Source organism: Colobus angolensis, unplaced genomic scaffold (genome assembly GCF_000951035.1).
Source record: "Colobus angolensis palliatus isolate OR3802 unplaced genomic scaffold, Cang.pa_1.0 Scaffold155, whole genome shotgun sequence".
In the NCBI taxonomy this organism is placed as follows: Eukaryota; Metazoa; Chordata; class Mammalia; order Primates; family Cercopithecidae; genus Colobus; species Colobus angolensis.
Genome location: NW_012114655.1, coordinates 1164554 through 1171355, shown reverse-complemented (window position 1 = coordinate 1171355; position 6802 = coordinate 1164554). Strand labels below are relative to the sequence as shown.

The 6802-nt window shown below is 45.8% G+C and overlaps 1 protein-coding gene and 1 pseudogene across 2 annotated transcripts in view; one reads left to right on the top strand and one right to left on the bottom strand.

Annotated features, from left to right (window-relative positions):
- The window catches only part of RALBP1 (ralA binding protein 1), a 62914-nt gene that overhangs the window by 55239 nt on the left and 873 nt on the right, over positions 1 to 6802 (bottom strand). Inside the window, exon 1 of one of the 2 annotated variants that reach the window (XM_011936607.1) lies at positions 6375 to 6796. The exons of the other annotated variant lie outside the window; for it this stretch is intronic. The gene's annotated coding sequence lies outside the window, so the exon portion shown is untranslated. Of the gene's footprint in view, positions 1 to 6374; positions 6797 to 6802 lie in introns of those variants that run through there. 2 annotated transcript variants of the gene reach the window in all.
- LOC105507933 lies at positions 3156 to 4072 on the top strand (annotated as a pseudogene).

Genomic DNA, 6802 nt, shown 5'->3' with positions numbered 1-6802 from the left:
AACGTGTTTCGTTCAACTTTTCAAAGCATTTGAAGTATGGTTTTCCTTTTCTTTAGGCCAGGGTCCCACTCTGTCCCCATGCTGCAATGCAGTGGCAGTCACAGCTCACTGCAGCCTCAGCCTCCCAGGATCAAGGGACCCTCCCACCTCAGCCTCCTGGGTAGCTGGGACCACAGGTGTGCGCCACCATAGTCGGCTAATGGTTTTCAACTTTTTTGCAGAGACGCTAGTCTCCCTATGTTGTCCAAGCTGGTCTCAAACTCTTTGGCTCAAGCAATCCTCCCATCTCAGCTTCCCACAGTGCTGGGATGACAGGCATGAGCCACTGTGCCTGAGGTTTTCCTTTTTTAAAAAAATATTAATTTATATTTTTTCTTGAGAGTGGATTGTAAAGTATAACTTCCTTTAAAAATGATCCCAGCCCAACGCAGTGGCTGACACCTGTAATCCTAGCATTTGGGAGGCCAAGGCAGGCAGATCGCTTGAGCGCAGGAGTTCAAGACCAGCCTGGGCAACACGGCAAAACCCCATCCCTACCAAAAATACAAAAATTAGCCAGGTGTGGGGGTATGTGCCTGCAGTCCCAGCTGCTTGAGAGGCTGAGGTAGGAGGATGGCTGGAGCCCGGGAGGTGGAGGCTGTAGTGAGTTGTGACGGTGCCAGATACCATTTTGGCTTCTATGACATTTTCCATCATTTCTCTACATCTCCAAACACTTAGGAATTTCCTTTTCCAGCTCTTCTTCTATCTGGCTTTAAATGTTCTCCACGGCCTATTTCCAGAACTATTTTATGTCAACAAACTCTTCGTATTTGGTGTTATCTAAATCAAAGAATTCGGATACCACTCATAATATAGCCTGTTATATTGTACTCCAAATCTCCATTCACAATTCCAAAGCAGATGATTCCACCTGGATGTTTCAAAGATAACTTCCACTCAATATGTTCAGAAGCTAAAATACTATTTCTCCTCCAATTTGCTTCTCTTCCTGAATTCCCTGTCTCAGTATATTTTACCATTGTCTATTCAATCAATCACCCAAGTTAAAATCCAAGTCATCTTATTCTACTATTTTCCCCTCACTCCCCATATCCAACTGTTGCTGAATCCTATGACTTCTACTTTCTAAATATTTCTATTTCCCTCCTTCTCCATATCCCCTCTAACATTGCCTGAGTTTGGACCCTTATTTCTCACTTCGATTACCGCAAAAACCTCCCAGTCTTTCTACATCCATTCTTACCTTCTCTCCATCCCTTCTCAAATTCTTACTCTACAATTCCAGAATGATCTTTCTAAAATAAAAATCTTGGCCGAAACGGTGGCTCACACCTGTAATCCCAGCACTTTGGGAGGCCGAGGCGGGTGCCTGAGCTCAAAGTTTAAGACCAGCCTGGGCAACATAGCAAAATCCCATCTCTACACAAAAAAAAAAAAAAAAAACTAGCCAGGTGTGGTGGCGTTCACCAGTGGTCCCAGCTACTCGAGAGGCTGAGGTGGGAGGATCGCTGGAGCCCGGGAAGTCGAGGCTGCAGTGAGCCATGATGGAGTGCGGTGAGGGCCACTTCATTTCAACCTGGGTGACACAGTGAGACTTTATCTCAAAAAAGTAAAAAAATAAAATAAAAATCATATAATGTCTCCTTTTTCATTAAAATACATAAACCCTATTATTATCTACAGGAAAAAAATAGTAAGGTCCTTGGAACGGCATGCAATACTTTTGAGGATCTGTGCAACCTCATCTTCCGCTACTTATCACCACAACTAATGCTACAGCTACAGAAAACAACTTCCCATTCTCTTCCATATTCTGTGCTGACTGCACCCCTGGCCAGCGCCTTTCCACCTGCCGCGCCCCAGGACACCACGGCTGCGGGCGCCGCCAGGGAGCTGCTGGCCCTGACCGAGGCCGGCAGGCAGCACACCCTTCTGCGCCTGAGGCAGGCGAGCCCCTAGCTCAGGAAGAAACCCGCGCTCAGGCGGATGGCGCCGACTCTTTTTTTACTGAGTTTCCAGAGGAAAACTAGCCCAGCTACCGCGAAGCCGCCAACCCACCGCAGCGGGGCTTCTGAACTTGGACTCCTGGGATCATGGACAGCACGGGGCTGCCACACCGGGGCCTCCACCACCTGGGCCTGAGCCCCGCCGGGCCATTCCCAAACTTGGGACGCGGAAGAAGAGGCTCTCGGAGCAGAAGAGGCCATCCTGAAGCATAAAGTTTACGTCAAAAGTTTACATGGAGAAGGCGGTTCCGCTCTGAAGCGTGGTCAGCTGTCCTTCTGGGCGTGGTGTTGCTTGTCAAGCCTCCTGGGCCTGTTGGTCCTCCGATTTCATCCTCAGGACATAATGCTCACCAACAGGACTTGCACCGAGTTGACACCTGTAGTCTTGACTCCATGTTTTTTAAAATGTATGTTCACACCAATAAGCCTACTTCAGAGGTTAATACAACAAAACCAATAAAACCGAGTGACGGTGTTTGTATTGGAAAAACAGTGTTCCATGTTCTTTCTCACCTACGTTTCTGTCCACCTTTCCCTCTAAAAGTTCCTTCCCCACCTCTGCCCCAGCCCCCCAATTTCTGCATCAGTCATGACTAAGCCTTATTTAAGCTTAAGGACATAAAATATACAGTACCTAATACAGTGCCTGACCTATATAGCAGAGGGTTAAAAATGGGCTCGGCTGGCTTAGGTCTCTTCTTTGTCCTCTCAATGACTCCTATTTGCTTATAAGATAAAATGTAACTACTTTGATGGTCTGCAAGATCCATAATTTGGTCTCTGCCTATCTCCCCAGTTTCAGGTCTTGCCACCATCCTGTATTACACTTGCTATTTTTGCAGATGCTATTTTGTAATTTTAGACTCCCATGCTTTTTCTCACACTACTCCTACCTAAATGCCCATTTTTTCTATGCCTGTACACTTCTTATTTTCATCACCTTCTACATAGTTTTTTTCTTACAATTTCCCTCTTCTTCAGCTCTCCTTTTCTTCACTTTAAGAAACTGACCACTATCTCCTCAAGAAACTGACCACTAGCTCCTTTGTATATCCACTGTACCCGCATACGTTCTTCAATCAAAACAATCTTGTATTTGTTGACAGTGAAAGAAAGAGATAAGGAGGAGGCTCCGCTTCTACAAGTATGGAGAAGGCGAAAGGCAAGGAGACCTCCACAGAGAAGTCAAGGGAAGAGGATCAGCAGGCTTCTAATCAACCAAACATGATTGCTTTGCCAGGAACATCAGCAAAGGGAACCAAAAAAAAAAAATGTCTGTCAAAGGCAATAAAGTGCTCTGTCCTAAGAAGAAGGCAGAGTACAGTGACAACCCCAGACCTGAGAAGAAGATACCAATCCCTCCATTACCCTCTAAACTGCCACCTGTTAATCTGATTCACGGGGACATTCTGCGGGCCTGGTGCCAGCAATTGAAGCTGAGCTCCAAAGGCCAGAAGTTGGATGCATGTAAGCGCCTGTGTGCCTTTGCCTACCCAAATCAAAAGGATTTTCCTAGCACAGCAAAAGAGGCCAAAATCCAGAAAGAGGCCAAAACCCTGGAAGATTCCACTGCTCTCCTTGAGGGAGTTAATACAGTTGTGGTGACAAGTTCTGCCCCAGAGGCTTTGCTGGCCTCCTGGGCGAGAATTTCGGCCAGGGCGAGGACGCCGGAGGCAGTGGAAACTCCACAAGAGGCCTGTGGTGTCAGGTGGTGTGTGGTCCATGGGAAAAGTCTCCCTGCAGACACAGACAGTTGGGTTCACCTGCAGTTTCATGCTGGTCAAGCCTGGGTTCCAGAAAAGCAAGAAGGGAGAGTGAGTGCACTCTTCTTGCTTCCTGCCTCCAATTTTCCACCCTCGCATCTTGAAGACAATATGTTGTGCCCCAAATGTGTTCACAGGAACAAGGTCTTAATAAAAAGCCTCCAATGGGAATAGAATATCAGGAAAAAGGCCACATCTATGGTAATTAATGGCAGAAAGTCTGGAGAGTCGGATTCCGCAGGGCTGCTGACAGGTGAACTCTGCTCCTCTGCACACCTGTTTATGGACCATGCAGATTAGTGGGGTGGCAGATGTTAGCCTAAGAGCCCTAGCAGTGCCTGTTGCTTTGTGAGTGGAGATAGAGACTCTCGGATGTAAAAACGGAAAAACATTTAGCAAATTACCAGAAATTGTAGTTAATATGTAGAAAACTCACTCATACTACTTTTCTAAAATAGACATGACTTCAGCAGCAGCTCTTTTTTGTTTTGTTTTGTCTTTTCAGACAGTGTCTCACTCTGTTGCCCAGGCCGGAGTACACTTGTGCAATCTCAGTTCAGTGCGATCTCTGCCCCCTGAGTTCAAGTGATTCTCTTGCCTCAGCCTCCTGAGTAGCTGGGATTACAGGCACCTGCCACCACACCCAGCTTTTTTTTTTTTTTTTTTTTTAGTAGAGATGGGGTTTCCCCGTGTTTGGCCAGGCTAGTCTCAAACGCCTGGACTGAAGTGATCCACCCGCCTCGGCCTCCCAAAATGCTGGGATTATGGACATGAGCCACTGTGCCTGACCTTCAACAGGTCTTTCAAGTGAGAAGTTCTTCAGCTGAGCATTGTGAAGGAGTTGAGTAAAACAGTAGTTGGCTCTTGTGCTCAATTTTCTCTTCCTCTGAACACTGACTACTTTAGGAGCTGCTTCATTCCAATTGCAATTTCATAAAACGTAAAGTATTTTAAGGCAAAGAAAGGCTGTTAATTCTCTCCCTCCCTCAAACACATGATTTTTAATATTCGAAACAACATTTTTCAAAGTTCTCTTAACCTGAAATTTCTATGGTTTGACTCCAGAATCAAAACACAAGGGACTTTGTCTGTATTATTTCACTTATAATTGTTTTGTATATTTCTGGTGTTTAAAATGTTTAAGGTTGCTTCCCACTCAAATACATAATATGTTGAACTTAAAATGTGTTTATTAACCGATTCTCCATAAATAAAAATAAGATGTGTATATAAAAAAAAAAGAGATAAGGTTCAACTACACTGAAGGCAGGAACACTGCCATATGTATCTTTAAGTCCTCTTCACCTGGTCACAGTACTTTCTACATAGTAATTCCTGTATTCTAAATAATCTGCATTTTTCCTTGTATCCTCTTATATAAACTAACATAAGTTTCTATCAGGGATCTTTCAAAACAGAAATAATATTCTTTTGGGTTACACTCTGGGCCCGATCTCTTCTTGCCGCGCAAACAACTATGTAAATATAACTGTGCAAATTAAGGTTATTATGCACTTTCTGATAACACTTTCCTATTCTAAATTAGGGGAGAAATAGTCCGGATAAGATCCATAATTAGAAACAATATTTTGAAGAGACAGCAAACTAAGTTGTATTACATTGTTTCGAGATACAATGTTTAAAGAGTTACTTCTCAAAAGCTACTGTTGGACGGGTGCGGTGGCGCACGCCTGTAATCCCAGCGCTTTGGGAGGCCTAGGCGGGCAGATCACCTGAGGTCGGGAGTTCAAGACCAGCCTAACCAACATGGAGAAAATCTGTCTCTACTAAAAATATAAAATTAGCCAGGCGTGATGGTGCATGCCTGTCATCCCCTCGGGAGGCTGAGGCAGCAGAATCGTTTGAACCTGGGAGGCGGAGGTTGTGATGAGCTGAGATCATGCCATTGCACTCCAACCTGGGTAACAAGAGCGAAACTCCGTCTCAAAAAATAAAAAATAAAAAACAATGCTACCGTTAACTAATCTGCTCCACTTGGATCCACCAGATACTTTGAATGAGAAGTGCGAACCACTCTACTGACCTCCTTCCTACCCCTACTACTGCCACTCCAGCTTACAGCAATTACTTTCACAAAGACAGAAATCAAATCACAAAGACAGTTATCAAATCACCAAAATAACTCTAAAAACAAAGTGAGGTGATCTTTCTTATTCACAGTCCCACTTATTCATTTAGAAGTGCCGAGCACCAAAACAAAACCTTATCACATATTCAGTATTTCGTGAATAACTGCCAAGTATGATGGAAAACTCCCCAAAGTACTGCAGCCTTAGGACACGGCCACTCCACTAAATAAAAAATTCAGCGAAAGCTTTTCTAACAAGGCTGGATAGTGCACTAACTCAACGGCCAAACGGCTGCACTTCCTGTACATGCACGTTCAAAACACCTCGAATTAACTAGCTAGGGACCTTGAAGAACTATACTAGGCCTTGCTCAAGAGGAAGGCTTTGTAACACTGAATCCCGAAACTTGAAGCAGCAGAATTACTTCAGGGAAGACGCAGGTGTGAAATATTCCGTAAAACCTGTTTCACTCTCACAACGCTCAGGTTTTTAAAAAGAGGGAGAAAACTGACCTCAATTAAGAGCATTTTGGCAACACACATAGTTGAACATGAGTTGTGAAAAGAAATCTCAACTCCATCCAGATCTGTCCGTCCATTCCCACGGAAACCTGAAGGAAGGACCGCAGCACCAAAGGCGCCCACTGCTCAGTGCCAGCGGTGGGCGACACCAGGAGCCTGTCCTGGTCCCCTGGGTAAGCCCCGGAGCCTGGCCACTATGCCGGGCACGATCCAACCGTGAGGGCTGGATCCCCTCACCTCTGTCCAGGCGCCCCCCCCCCAAGAGCTTCCCCGAGGCCCGAGGACTCCTAACTCTCCACCCCCGGCCCCCGAGAGCACCACAAACGCGGACGCCACGAAGGGAGGCCCGTCGGCCAGTGGGAGGGACGCACGGCCAGGGGGGCGAAAACTGGGGCGAAGCTTTCCCGGGAGGAACCGAC